We start from the raw sequence: 15742 nt of genomic DNA, 5'->3' as shown, positions 1-15742 counted from the left end.
TGACCGTTAAGTGGCTCGTTGTGTGGGAAGTGTGAGATCACGATCTGACTGAGCCTGTGGGGGATGTTGACCTTTGCTAAAGGTTCATTACAAGAAGCAGCCCATGGGACACATACGTGCACTGTGCTGCGCAATGAGAAACCTGACTGCACTGAGTCTGGTGATTTGAAACTGTTGGACCAATGTTTCTTTAAACCACTGTGCCAGTGATAGCCGTGGCCGCAGGCATCATGTTTACGGGTTGTCTGTCCCATTCTCGTGAACATGAAACCTCAAGAACACCTTGTGGGATTTTTAAATTTTTATTTAGCATAATTATCCACTTGGATTCAAGGATGAACTGGTGAGAATTTGGTGGTCAAAGGTGAAGGTCACTATGACCTTGCCTGTCTTATTCTTGTGGTCAAAGGTGAAAGTCACTGTGACCTTGCTTTCATCTCATTGTCATGAATGTGATATCTCAAGAACAGTGTGAGGGAATTTCTTCAAATTTGCCACAGACATCCTCTTGGACTCAACGATAAACTGAGTAGAATTTGGTGGTCAAAGGTGAAGGTCACTGTGACCTTACAAAATATATTTTTTGCAAAAACTGAAGAATTCATGAGCTATTTATGGCAAAATTTCACAAAAAAACTCTGATAGGATAAAACACAGTGATGACATTTTCTATCCAAAAGGTCAAAGGTCAGCTTGACTGTGACATCATCATGTTTTAACGTCATATCTCAGGAACAGAAGGGGAGACATTTGGTCAGATACTGAATTGGTGACTCTAATCTTGAAACTGTGCTGATTGTATAGATCTTCTGTGTGTGAAGCATCCATGTTTCCACTGACATGGATGGAGACTATAACTGCATCTTGACTGGTGTGTGGAGGCATTTAGCAGCGAGGCAGTAATTCCAGTTTTAGATGTTCTCCTCTCGACCTGCAGTGACAGTATTTTCTCCATCATTGCCTGGTTTTGTGTTTATTTCATGCTTCAGTAAACTCTGTGTGCTGCATGCTCACAACCGTCCTAATTTTTTCTGCATTTTGTCACTGATCTCTACAAAATAATGACAAGGTCCCATCTGATGTTAACAAAGAATTAACAAATCAATAAAAGTCAAAAGAGGACACATTTTAATTCAAGTCAACGACATTGAGGAACATTTTCTATTGAATGGAAGAGTGTGTCTTTGTGTCTTTTGAAAGACAATTTTTGCAGTAATTTGGCAACATGATTTTGGTTGAATTTGAATGGGAATCATTAGTCTGACAGATCACAGAGCACAAACCGTCCACACTGACGTTACAGCAGCGCTCTGTAAAGTTTACAGACAGTTGTTTGGAGGCACTGCACTGGAAAAAGGAACAATTTCTGAAATGTCAGTGTTTCACAGGAGCCATCATTATCGTCATTATCAGACTGTGTCCTCAGCATTGATGGAAGAACACAAATAATCCTCCTCACAGACGCTGAAAGGTTGTAAAGCAGAAATATGGAGTCCTTCAGGCATAATGTGAAAAAATTGCTGCTCAACAGTTTACAGCAAACAGCGGCTGGCGGCAGATGAAAGCTTAATTCCTACCTCTCATTGTTTGCATCAGATCTTTAACATCATCCTTTATAAATGTTCTGCAGGTAACTATATAAACAAGAAGCTCATGTAAATCCCAGTTAATATAACATTGCATCCAAATATGAATCGATAAGCTGCGTCTCAAACACAAACACACAGCAACAGAAATGATATACTGATAACTTCAACAACAGCACAGTGTGGTACTGAAGTGAAGGACCTGAATACTTTTTCCACCACTGCTGTTTGTAATGTGTGGATAACCAGTGAGTCATAGTGAAACACAGAGTGTACATTTATAGATTTATTCATTTGTTTGTTTATTTGACAAGGACAAATGCACAGAACATCGACTCATATTTAAATTCATCGTAGATGTAATGCATATACAGGTGGCTAATTTGCACCGCTTGTCCCTGATTAGGCTTTTAGAATTCTAACAGGAAGTGCAGGATGACTGGGCCTCCAGTAACACAATATAATAATATACATAACATACACAATAAAACATGGGCAAAGATTCAGTGAAAGTGGAGACACAATTAAGAGCAGAGACAAAAAACACTGAACAATGACTGTTATTTAAATATGAAGTGTGTGTACATGCACACTCACACACATCCATGCATTGTGCTTAGCACTTTAATATCCACACTATGAAAAATGCAGCGGGGTTTTTTCTTCATTGTTAAGTGGGCCTGGGCCCTATTTCCCCATGTGTATGTGTGCGTATGATTCACAGGTACAACTCATTTTAAAATTGGTTCAGTATTGAGGGAGGCGGATGCAGCCGGCAGCCGCGAGGTAGATACGGGGGCAAATGCGTCCCGTATAAGTTTGTGCATTAAAAGTGCTTTTTTTCACCATTGACCGGTTGAGATCGCCAGTGCTATCTCTGTAGATAGTATTAGTGTTATCAGTATTACATGCATAAAGACATATTAGTTATACTTACTTGATGGATAGTTGACCATTTGGTCCCTGTGGTTTTGGCCGCCTCCTCCAATTTATTTTGGGCACATGAAAGGTATTCAGCACTGCCCTGTTGATCAGAGAGGGGAAATCCTCTAACGTAGTTACGCAGCGTTTGGTAGTTTCTGTATCATCCCAGGACACATGGAGACCATGAATATTGGGCAACAGGTCCCACTCGTTGCAACACAGACATTCTTCCTCTGTGGGCATGGAGTCACAGCAACCACAGGAGCACCACCAGTCCTCAGAGATTCGCGTTCATGCAGCCGCTGCTTCACCCTCATCTGCTCATTGGCCCTCTCTCTCTATCCTCGTCTGCTCTTCAGTTTGTAGGAACTCCTCGTCTGTATACTCGGGCTCAAATAAGTACGGGCGGCCATTGTAGTAAAAGGCCTCATCCTCATTCTCGAAATCGGGTATATATGCAGCCATGATACAGATGCAGTAAAACTCTCAGCTGTACTCCGGGACAACCAGCGCCACTCTGAGCGGCGCTCAGCATGGCTCCTCTGTTTTCTTGCGGCAACAAGCAAAGCTCTCGCGAGATGACGTCACAGCCGGGAGGAGGTGAAGGGTCAGGGAAACGCTTAGTATGCTATTTACAGAGATAGCACTGGCGATCTGAACCGGTCAGTGGCGAAAAAAAGCTCTTTTAATGTGCAAACTTATACGGGACGCATTTGCCCCCATATCTACTGTTTTAGCTTGTTTCGCGGCTGCCGGCTGCATCCGCCTCCCTCAATACTGAACCAATGTTAAAATGCGTTGTACCTATGAATCATACGCACACATACACATGGGGAAATAAGGCCCAGGTTGAAAAATACCGAAGTTATCCTTTAAGGTTGCTGAGCCTGATTCTGTGTCACCTCAGAAAAACACGTGTAAAGTCTTTATTTCCTGTGATATTGTTATTTACTTTGAATTCTGCTTCTGTGAGGCTTCATGATGTGGTCCCATTGTGTTTTACAGCTAATTCTTCCCAGTTCTGGTCATCAAATATTGCGAGGGGCTTCACGACCACACTGCAGGGCCACGTCAAAGTAAAAACAAAACTATGTCAGTATATATTATATATAGGTGTGAACAGGAAGAGGACTGAGGCCCCGTCAGAGCTGAAGTGGACCAGAGAGAGAACTGAGTCTCCTTTCTGTTGGTCCACTTTTTGGTAGTCTCGCGTGACCCTTACTTCGGAATGGGAGTCTGGGGACATTCGTCTTTCGTTTTGTAATAGAAATGGGCGGGGATATCCAGACCACGTGATGGCGTTGCCATAGGTACGGCACATGTGTTACATGTAACAGAGATGTACCAGAAACACAGAGAGCAGGTTACTGGTGCATAGTACTGTGATGTAGATTCGTAATGTTGTCATTCATGTCTCAGGCTACTACACCGAAGAAACGTGTGGATATTTGTCGGGTTTGTTTGGAGTCGACAATTCAGGGAACAGCAGTTCCAGTGTAGGCGGGTGTAAGGCAAAGCTAATCAGCCGTTGGTCGAGGAAGTACAGAAGTACATGGATTTGGATCCAATCACATTACTGCCGCTGGTAGTTCTATTACAACTTTCCTATGGGAATGTCCACAGACGAGAGTCAGCCAGCGTGCTGACGTCATCGGCGTCCGTGTAAGAGATTAACTTTTTGGTTTGTTTAAAAAGAAAAACACCCTAACTTTAGTGGTGAGTCCATGAGGTGTGAAAGTTTGTTACTAGCAGATTCAGTATCCAGTAGCAGATGATCTTGAATCACAGCCTGGTGTCGGGAGGGAAACGTCTCTGCGCCCACATGTGTGATCCTATAGATTCAACAGGATGACTGTTTTTTAAGAAGTGGGCATTTAGTCCAGTCTGAAGCTGCTGATCTGATTGTTTCACTTTAACAGGATTACTTTTGTTTGAGAACACGTCTCTCCTCTTCACCAGCGCTCTATAATACATCAGATCCTCTTCCCGTATAAACCCATAATACCAGTGTCTGTGCGGCGTCTCAGCAGCTCTGTGTAGGCTCACTGTCTGACAGCTCTGCGCCGCAAAACCCTGACGCTGAGACATTCATCAGGGTCGGGGAAATATTGTTTGACTAACAATAACAGAGTTTTTATTGATTTTCTGTCGCTGTGAGTTGCTGCTTATAAGAAAACACAAAGCCTGCACACACACACACACACACACACACACACACTGTACTGTACACACACATTATAGAGTTCACAGCTACACTTCTTTGGTTCTGATGCTGTTTCTTTACTTTTCATGAGCTGCAGTGATAAAATATGGCAGAGCTCAGGTAAAACCACTGCTGACTGAATGTTTGATAGCTCTGAATTATCTCTCAGTTTAATCCTGAGGAATATCAGATGGAAGCTTCCACCTGTGTGTGCTGAATTAAATGAATCTGAGGAAGTGAGTTCGCTGCAGTTTTAGTGTCCTCCGGTGTGTTTAACTAGAAGCTGATGATTAAGACGTTGTTGCAGTGCAACATTCGAGGGGAAAGTACAGTACAGTGTGTGAGGCTGCATCATCTAACCATGAGACACACACACACACACACTCACACACACACACATACTGAGGTCATTTTATTCTCTGGAGCAGTCTTTAATGTTATTTTAAGGATACACTGTGCAGGATTTTCCTAAAAATCAATGTACAGACTCAAACAGCAGCGATCCCTCCAATCATCATCACTCTCAGTGTGCTGCTGTTTTTATCTGCAGAGACTCCGCCCTCCGCCTCCAGTTTATCATTATATCTCCACACCAGTGTAGGCTGTGGTCAGAGTTACATTTTTCGGATTGTCTGCCCACCCGTACATACGTGCCATTCTCGTGAGCACGATATCTCAAGAATGTCCCGAGGGAATTTCTTTCTTTTTTTTTTTTTTAAGATATTTTTTGGGGCATTTTTAGCCTTTAATGTACAGGACAGTCAAGCGTGAAAGGGGTAAGAGAGAGAGGGAGTGACATGCAGCAAAGGGCCACAGGCTGGAGTCCAACCCAGGCCACTGCGGCAATAGTCTTGTACATGGGGCGCCTGCTCTACCACTAAGCCACTGTCGCCCGTCCCGAGGGAACTTCTTTAAGTTTGGCACGAATGTTCACTTTGACTCAGCAATTAACTGATTAGAATTTGTTGGTCAGGGGTCAAGGTTACTGTGACCTTGGGTCCATCTTATTCTCATGAATGCAATATCACAAGAAGGCCTCATGGGAATTTACACAAATTTGGCACAAACGTTCACTTGAACTCAGCAATGAACAGACTAGTTTTTGGTGGATAAAGGTCAGTGTGACCTCATAAAACATGTTTTTTTAGCCATAACTCAACAATTCATGCGTTTTACAGGAGGTCAAAAGGTCGAGGCCAACTTCACTCTCGCATCATAATGTTTTTCAAAAATGCTTCTCTGAATGTTAGTCAACAGTATTATCATTTTTGTGCCTCTGCATTGGCAGTAGCTGTGGCCAGAGGCGTGATGTCTTCGGATTGTCCGTTTGTCTCATTCTCATAAACACAATATTAAGAACACTGTGAGGGAATGTCTTCAAATTTGGAACAAATGTTCCCTCGGACTCAACAATGAACTGATTTGATTTTGGTGGTCAAAGGTCAAGGTCAGTATGACCTGGCATCTGTCTCATTCTCGTTAATGTAACACTTTAAGATCGCCTTGAGGGGGGTTTCTGTACAACCAGAAACAAGGAAGTGTGTTTGGTGACGTTGTGCAGGGAGCTGCTATGATTGGTTGAACTCATCGGAAGCTACAATTGTTGGTCAACTTTGAAGGAAATTTGCTGTAATTGGACAAAATATCAAAGGTGCGCAAAATGTTGATTAAATTTACTGAAAACACACCGTTCGTAGAAAATCTGTTTGTAAAAAGATGACCTCATCTAAGACATTTTAGACATATTAAGGAGACCACTCTCACAGCTGACTGGACCACATCAAGCTTTGTGAGATTAGAAACATTTAAAGATGGTGTGTGTGTGTGTGTGTGTGTGTGTGTGTGTGTGTGTGTGTGTGTGTGTGTGTGTGTGTGTGTTGTACCAGTATTTGTGCTCAGTGTTTCCTCTCTGTGTTACTCACAGGCGTCCTGAGGCGCAGCCCCGACATCGCCGTCCACTGGGGGTCCTTGTCTTGTGATAGAGTTCAGTTTCTCAGCAGATTCTCGTTCATCACACTCAGCTCAGCTCCAGGTAAGACCTGTTCTCTGTCTCCAGGTGACATTTTCGGTTCCATACTCGCATTAGACTTGAATTGTTTTTTCAATTCAAATTTAATCCAACACGTCTCTCTGGACTCACTACCTGGTTTGAGACTCGGGTAAACGATATATATACACAGATGTTTCTCTCGTCCTCAGGACATACATTTTATTACTTTAGAATTTGATTTGGGATTTTAAAAACTATAGAGTACTAAACTTTATTTATAAAGCACCTTTCACACAAACATGCAGCCCAGAGTGCTTCACAGAGCACAACTAAAACAAAAGACACATTTTAAAGGATCACACAAACAACTAAACATAAAGATTTGCAAGACTAGAAAATTACAACAATAAGACAATGAAATATTTTTTTAGAAGGCAAAAAAAGATAATTAAAAGTCTATAGAATAAAAATAAAAGATACATTTAAATAAATAACTAAAGAATAGAGTTAAGAAATTAAGAGAGAAAAATAGATCTCAGGGTGCAGCTGGGGGCGGAAAGGGTCCGGTCTGGGGACCTCAGAATTGTGTCTCTGCTCTATGCAGATGATGTGGTTCTGTTGGCTTCATCACACAGTAACCTCCAACATGACCTGGGGCGGTTTGCAGCTGAGTGTGAAGCGGTCGGGATGAGAGTCAGCGCCTCCAAATCTGAGGCCATGGTTCTCTGCTGGAAACAAGAGGATTGTTCCCTCTGGGCTGGGAGAGAGTTACTGCCTCAAGAGAAGGAGTTCAAGTATCTCGGGGTCTTGTTCATGAGTGAGGGGAGAATGGAGCGAGAGATGGATTGGTGGTTTGGTGCGCAGCGTGATGCGGGTGCTGTGCCAGGCCATCATGGTTCAGAGGGAGCTGAGCTGGAAGGCAAAGCTTTCGATTTCCTGGTCCATCTCCGTCCCAACCCTCACCTATGGTCATGAGCTCTGGGTAGTGACTGAAAGAATGAGGTCACAGATACAAGCGTCTGAAATGAGTTTCCTCTGTAGGGTGTCTGGGCTCAGCCTTAGAGATAGGGGGAGGAGTCAGACATCTGGAGGGAGCTCGGAGTAGAGCCGCTGCTCCTTCATGTTGAGGTGGTTCAACATCTGATCAGGATCCTCCTGGTCCAGCTGGTAGGAGGCCCCGGGGCAGACCCAGAACACACTGGAGGGATTATAGATCTCATCTGGTCTGGGAACACCTCGGGGTCCTCCAGGAGGAGCTGGGAAGTGTTACTGGGGAGAGGGATGTCTGGGGTGCTTTGCTCAGGCTGTGGCCCCAAAGACCTGGCTTTGGGTAAGCAGATGAAAATGGATGGATTTTGAATAGAATATATATAAAAAACACTGTTAGTTGACTAATTGATTTTCAGCCTCTCACTTTCTCTGTTTATATTATGTGAAAGTGAATATTTGGGGGTTTGCACTGACATTTAAGTAAATAAGTAAAATGTATTTATATATCGCTTTTTGCTTGCTTCACAAGAGCGTTATACAACAAGAGAGGAAACATGGTCGACAAAGTGACTATGTGAGCCACAGAGTTAAAAAGTGCACGCTTGGACTTTGAGGAATTGGGACGGATGTTTTTACTATTTTCTGACATTTTAAAGACCAAATGATTCATCAAGTAATCGGGAAAATAACTGGCAGATTCATTGATAATGAAAATAATCGTTAGTTGTAGCCCTAATCTGAATTAAGAGGATAGAGCTGTGCAGATTTTAGAAAGGGTAGTTTGTGCAGAAATGGACCGCAAGTGACTCATAAACGTGTCAGGCTCATTACAAACACTTTATTTTGAAGTAAATTGAATTTCTGGCACAGAGCTTTTATTTTGAAGTGCAGTTTCCTACTGAAGTACAATACTGATTGTATTAAACTATGTGGATCTTAAACCAATGACAGAGGAGAAATCTGGAGCAGTTGGGAGCCACTGGTCTAAGGAATGTGCTGGTTCACAGTACAAAGTACAGAAATAAGCATTAGTTTTTATTTTTGGCCAAACGTGACTCAGCACACGTGTGTCCGTCTCTCCTGCTTTACCACACCATAATTATCATCATCACACTTGATCAGGTGTCAGAGACGCAGTCATGTACGTCAGACATGACTCATGGTCACTATCGATTGGTCGTGCAGAGGCTGATTCACTGGCTCACCTTAATTCCACCTGTCTGCAGCCTGTCTCCGCTCAGCAGACACCTGCAGGAAAAACAAAAACCATGCAGCTTGTCTGACTGCTCAGTGTCTCCTCATGGCCTCCTCACATTTCACCTAATGAGAGCGCTCCACCAGATGTCCACAAATGAACATCATAATGTCAGTGCTTTACAGGACAGTGTGGGAGGGAGAATTTGGCTCGTCCCACCTCTGTCACTCACAGGTTTATTCATCATCACCACGATTGTCTGGGGCTGTCAGTGTGTGCGCCTCTGAAACGGCCCAGTGGCATGAGGAAGCGGTCCGCTGTCGAGTCTGATGTCACTGTCAACCGTCAACAACACTCCCAGGAAACATTCACTGTGTGAACATTTTAAAGACGCTGGTGCCTCAGTGGAGAGGCAAACTATCCCCTTACATCAGAGCCGTAAAGGTGGTGATACACAAACAACAACATATATGAAGCTAAAAATATCAGTGAAACCTTGAAGGGTAAGTTCAGTATTTTTCAGCTGACATCTTTTGTGTCTCAGTGACCGACGGGAGCAACAGATTTTGAAACTAGTCCAGTACTGAGAGAGAGGCTGCAGCTGTCAAACAGGCTGTAATGTAAGCACTCTGTTCACACTGTCAGTGTCCGTCCACTAACAGTGTTTGTTTTTGTCACTGACAGGCTCAGATTGTTATTCTAAGTGTCTGACAACATTATGAAAGGATCCCACCAGACTCCATTTAAATAAACATCATTTTAGCATCATAAAACAAACTTCATTCAAAACATGCTGCCTCTATACACGCTCACACGTGAGCCTGACACTCATCACCTGGTAACCAACCGGTATGTTGCAGTCTCCATCCATGTCAGTGGAAACATGGATGCTTCACACACAGAAGATCTATACAATCAGCACAGTTTCAAGATTAGAGTCACCAATTCAGTATCTGACCAAATGTCTCCCCTTCTGTTCCTGAGATATGACGTTAAAACACGATGATGTCACAGTCAAGCTGACCTTTGACCTTTTGACCTTCATGATTTTATCCTGTTAGGCATTTGTGTTACCCTGGAAATCCAGAGTTCTCGCGAGAGCACAATTTGAATTTGCTCAGCGAGTCACTCTGGCAATCAGTCATGATGTTCTTTACCTATGCCCATGAAACCGAGCTGCACCAATCACATCGGTGTATCTGATATAGGCGGGCCAGAGGCGAGCTAAACAGATGGCGACAGTGCTGCGACGACGAAGTCTGGAATCAGTCAGTAAGCATTGCAAGATGGCTACGGATGAACACCAGTTGTTTGAAACAGCTTTGGCCGCTACAATGAACGAGTTAGACTTGGCTTTTTCTCTAAAAGAAGAACTGAAGACGGCGCTCGAGTCTTTCCTTTGACGTTTTGCTGACCGGATACGGCGGCAATCTACCAGTTAGCTCTGCTGGTATCTAAGCGTATATGTCACCCCGTGTATTGTTCTGTTTGGTTGTAGTGTTATCCAATTGCGTGCAGTGATATTTACAAATGCATGCTTGGTGCCGCCCCTTACGTTGGGCCATTTGCATTACTCATGGCCAGACCCTAAATCTGTCTAGATTTGGGTCTGGATTTCCAGGCTAATGTTTGGTCAGAATTAGTGAATGAATTCTTCAGTTATGGACAAAAACATATTTTGTGAGATCACACTGGCCTCTGACTGTAAAATTCTGATCAGTTTATTCTTCGGTAGGAATGGACGTTTGTGCCAAATTTGTGGAAATTCCCTCAAGGCATACTTGAAATAATGCATTCACGAGAATGTGGCAGATGCAAGGTTACACTGATGTTGACCTTTGACCAACTAAACTTAATCAGTTCATTGTTGAATCTAACTGAACGTTCATGGAAAGTCTGAAAAAATTCCCTCAAGGTGTTCATCAGATCAGTGTTCACAAGAATGGGGTGTATGTATGGATGGAAACACGATGCCTCTGGCTGCGGCTGTCATCGTGACTCAGTGAGCTTCAGCACAGCATTTCAAAGCCATGTAGAGGTGGTGAAATTTTAGTATTTTGGCGCCACTCAGGACAGCGTAGCTGAGGAAACATGGCAACACTCTGGTTTCCCCTGGGGTAGCTCAGTGAGTAAATGGCTTCACTTTAAGCAGCAAAACTCCTTTAGCATTGTGTTCGCACCACTAACATTAGATAACATTAGTGGTGCGAACACCAACGTTAACTCAGTGTTAAATTAACGGTGCACCTGCCCTGAGAGGTCACACTGTGGCCTGTATCAAGCCGCCAACCTGAGTCTAAGACAGTTGTAACCGAGCCCGGTCCAACATCGACAGACTTTCTGATTTTTAAGTCTGAACCCGACCGGAGCCCGACGCAGTTTGGTACCTGTTGTAGTTGTTGTTACCATGGTTACAGCTTGTGTGTTTATCGTGATCACACATGTACAGTGTGTAAATGACCATCAAAAGGCTGCTGCTACGCACAGTTAGCACAGCACACACACTCAATTGGAGCAGAGTTAACAGACACGCCGTGGCCTAACCTTTTACGCAGTCTCACTCACACACTAACCTCACACTTAATACACAAATATAATTGAATTAAAGTCTTACCATTGTTTCCAAGTCTTTATCTTCATGAACTCTTCTTGAACTCAACAGAAACCGCTGCGCTAAAGTTTGGATAAGTGTGACGATGCTCTCGTCACCAGCTCAAAAGATCCAAGTTGTTGTGTGTGTGGTTCTGTGTTGAGTACAGTTCCACTTCATCAGTGGTATCAGGTAGACTGTCCCGGTCTTCAAAGTCCATTTTCATTAGTTCAGTCTGAATATTTACTCCTGCCTGAAATGTAACTGTTGGCCTGTGTTGTGTTCAGGTGTTGTCACGTAAATAACAAATTCCAGCAGTTGAATAGGCCACAGCACAACACAGTGGCATGTCTAGTGGGCTGAACCTGAAATGAACCCGAGCAGAATTTCTGATTTGTTATCTGAACCTGGCCCGACCTGTCGGGTTCAGACGGGTCCCACTGGCTCGGGTCGAGTATCCACACTCTAGTGTCAGCTGCAGCGCCCTCTCTTCATGCTGTATTTAAAACATGTTCCCATTCGTCACTCAGACACAGAAACATGTGGAAAAAGGCTCCAGTTTGAAAAATACTGCAGTTACCCTTTAAATATTTTTTACACTGAGATTTTTTCCATTTGAAAAAAAGCTCCTGACAGCCTGAGTAAAGAGTGATGTTTCCCCCGCTGCTGTTGTAGCTAACCTTTATGTAAAGCAGTGAGTGATTTCTGTGGAAACAAGATTGGTTATGTCAGACACACAGCCCCACATTGAGCTGGTGCTCGCAGAGACGCATTTCCTGATTGGCATTCTCAGCGGTGTGTTTGTGCCCTGCTATTTTATTTTGCATAAAGTAGCGGAGATTTCAACTTTCACAGCGTTCCTTTCTCCTGACGTGCATTCAGCCTCTCTCCTCCTGCTCCTCAGAAAATAACGGTGGATCTCCCAGAGCACCAGTTTCATTGCCTCGTGAACCGGATCGTTCACACTGTAGAATATCTCCATATTTACACCTCCTGGTTGCCTCGCCTTCCCTGGTGATCTTTGTGTCATGACATCACTTGCTGACAGTGACGTAGCCTGCTGATGGTGTTTCTGAAGTTTCAGCTTGTATCAGTTTGACCTCATTAGTTTATTACATTGATCTGTTTTCATCAATGAGCCGCTCTGTGCCGCCCTTTTTAATTTACAATAATGATATTGTGTTCCCTCCATATTGGACTGAACCCACTGCCTGATGAAACACACATTAACCCTTTGTGTTTGTTTCACGTTAACTCCTGTTGGTTCAGAGACAGGAGGACATTAGACATCTTTCCATCTGAACTTTGCACTGTTAAAGACTAATAATTCAGATGTCACTACATTTAAGATTTCAAAGATTTCCAAAGACACACTGTCATCAAAGACGACACATGTCCTTTGTGTCCTTTGTGTCCTCCACCCCTGCTGATGCTTGCAGAGGAAACTCTCCTCAGACGGAGCACTTCAATGTGCCGCATGTGTCGTTCGGCTCTCAGATTTCATTGGATGCTGTTGTGTCATGAAATGAGATGTAATTAAGTTAAGAGAAATGTAACAGTTTGTTCATGTTCAATGTGTTTATGCTCCGATACTGAACAATGAGACGAGGTGTTGCTGCTGTTTAAAGGGAAACACCACCTAAAGTAAGAACTCCAATATGTTATTTCCATGTTTTTTTTTGTAATTAAAATTTGCATTGAATTTGTAACATGAAAAATCATGATTTTTTTTTAACCTTTGTTTAACCAGGTTTGTCCCATTGAGATCAAAGATCTCTTTTACAATAGAGACCTGGCCAAGAATGGCAGCACATATAGTTTCAACACATTGTCACATTAAACATAGACATAAAAGATGCAAATAACAAACAATTGAATTTACACAATCAGGTCGAGATCAAATGAAACATTTGCATTCATAACGCCTGGATACAATGGGATTTATCATGGACTTAAATACATTCAGAGATACCAGGCTTTGGAGTTTGAGCTCTGACTGCAAATTATTCCATGACGTTGGAGCAGAAAACCTAAAAGCCTTCTTCCCCAATTCTGTTCTGACCTTAGGAACAGTAAAATGTAAAAAGTCCTGAGAACGGAGACTGTGGCCTCTATTATTAGCCTTGTAAATCAAGACATACCAATGGCCGAGCCGGCGCTCATATAAAGATGGCCAATTTACTTTAGTGTATAAGACACAATGATGAGTCAGAGCACCACAGTTTGTGATAAACCTCAGAGCGCCATGATACACACTATCCAGCACGTGGAGGCAGTGAGCGGAGGCATTCATATATAACACATCACCATAATCAATAATCTGAAGAACGGTCGACTCCACCAGTTTCAGTTTTACCCCAAAAGAAAAGCAAGACTTATTTTGGAAATAAAATCCAAGTAAAAGCTTCAGCTTCGTAGCAGTATACAGAATATGTGCCTTAAAAGACAAGTGGTCATCAATCAAGAACCCCAGATATTTAAAAGTAGATACAAGTCCAATTTGTTGACCATTACTGGTGACAATGACAGACCGATTTGACCTTGCTGATATTGGGTTAGTGAAAAACAAGTTTTGTTTTATCAGCATTTAGAAGCTGTTCTTGCACTCTATTAAACACATTCTGCAGATATGCAAACACTTCTGTAGGCGTGGGTGCAAAGCAATATATGACTCTGTCATCAGCATAAAAATGAAAGGCTGCATTTGGAATATTCACCCCAATATTATTTATATACAAGGTAAATAACAAAGGGCCAAGTACTGAACCTTGTGGTACCCCCTGGGTTCTGTCTGTCTTTAAGATAGTTTGCAATCCGTCCAACTGCATATACAGAAAACCCAACTGCTGTAAGACGTTCAGTCAAAATGTCATGGTCCACTGTATCAAAGGCCTTAGAAAAGTCTATAAAGAGAGAAAGACAGCACTGTTTTTTTTATCTAAGGCTTCTGTTATATCATTTATAACCTTCAAGGCTGCAGTAGTAGTACTATGTTTTTTGCGAAATCCTGACTGAGAAATCGATAGAATAGAATTAGTAGCCAGGTATTCTTTTACTTGTTCACTGACAAGGAATTCAAGTACTTTAACTAGAACAGCCAGTTTAGAAATAGGCCTATAATTGTTTAAAATAGTTAATGAAATAAGACAACAGTCAAAAACAAACAGGCAGGAAGTTGAGCAAATACTGACAGACGTTAATACAGGAAATGCAGCTGTTCAGTCCCAGTGGTGTCACTAACAAGTGTACTGTACCCCAGATTGTTCCCTCCAGACAAATATCAGCTCAAATTGTCCCATTGTTCATTAACCATATCGTTTTTCCAATTTAATCTTCCCAGCATTTTTTCATGCAGTCGTTTCCATCGTTTGAACAATCCACGTATTCAGTGAAGGAGTTTGAGGCTCCTTCAACACCTCAATCATCCCAGCTCAGGTTATAAATCCAGTTTTCAATATAATAAATACAAATTTATTTAATTCGGCTCAACAGTTTTGTCTCCAAGGAGACATAGTCTTGACAAACTGTGCAGTTCACATGCTAACTATTTACCAATATAATCCAGAAGGTTCCTCCACAGAGGAGAAACTCCAGGACATTCCCATAATGCATGTGAATATGTGCCATGATCTATTCTGCATTTCCAACATAGATTGTCTTTCAGTAGGTCCCTTCTACTGAGCCTCATGTGTTCCATGGTTTAACCCACCACATGCATTTTTTAAAGGAGTTTGTCACATGTCCACTCAGGTTTCACCTGAAGAACTATAAACCAATAAAAAAACTGATGTTATGAAAATATATTTAAATGCTGTTAATCTAATGTGTTCACATATCTTACTATATAATGACGAAAACTCTCTCTGTGTCTGTTCCACGTTTTTCTCCTCACTGACTTGGTCAATCCATGTGAAATTTGGCACAGTGGTAGAGGGTCATGGGAGGATGCCAGTGAAGCAATATTACATCAATTGGCCAAAGGGGGGCGCTATAGCAACCAACTGAAATGTCAAACTTTGAATGGGCATATCTCATGCCCCGTATGTCGTAGAGACATGAAACTTTGCACAGAGATGCCTCTCCTCATGAGGAACACATTTGCCTCAAGAACCCATAACTTCCGCTTATATAGATTTTCCACCATTTTGAATTTTTTGAAAAACACTTCAAATGGATCTCTTCCTAGGAAGTTTGAGCGATCTGCATGAAACTGGGTGAACATAATCTAGGGACCAATATCTAAAGTTCCCTCTTGGCAAAAGTT

The 15742-nt window shown here is 42.5% G+C and overlaps 1 protein-coding gene across 1 annotated transcript in view; it reads left to right on the top strand.

Annotated features, from left to right (window-relative positions):
* LOC125880807 (multiple epidermal growth factor-like domains protein 11) overlaps positions 1 to 15742 on the top strand; it is a 213203-nt gene that overhangs the window by 41411 nt on the left and 156050 nt on the right. The window contains exon 2 of the mRNA XM_049563551.1: positions 6638 to 6745. The gene's annotated coding sequence lies outside the window, so the exon portion shown is untranslated. The remainder of the gene's footprint in view (positions 1 to 6637; positions 6746 to 15742) is intronic.

This window comes from Epinephelus fuscoguttatus, linkage group LG2, assembly GCF_011397635.1.
Source record: "Epinephelus fuscoguttatus linkage group LG2, E.fuscoguttatus.final_Chr_v1".
Lineage (NCBI taxonomy): Eukaryota > Metazoa > Chordata > Actinopteri > Perciformes > Serranidae > Epinephelus > Epinephelus fuscoguttatus.
Note: the sequence above shows the minus strand (reverse complement) of the source record. Positions and strands in the feature narration are given on the sequence as shown.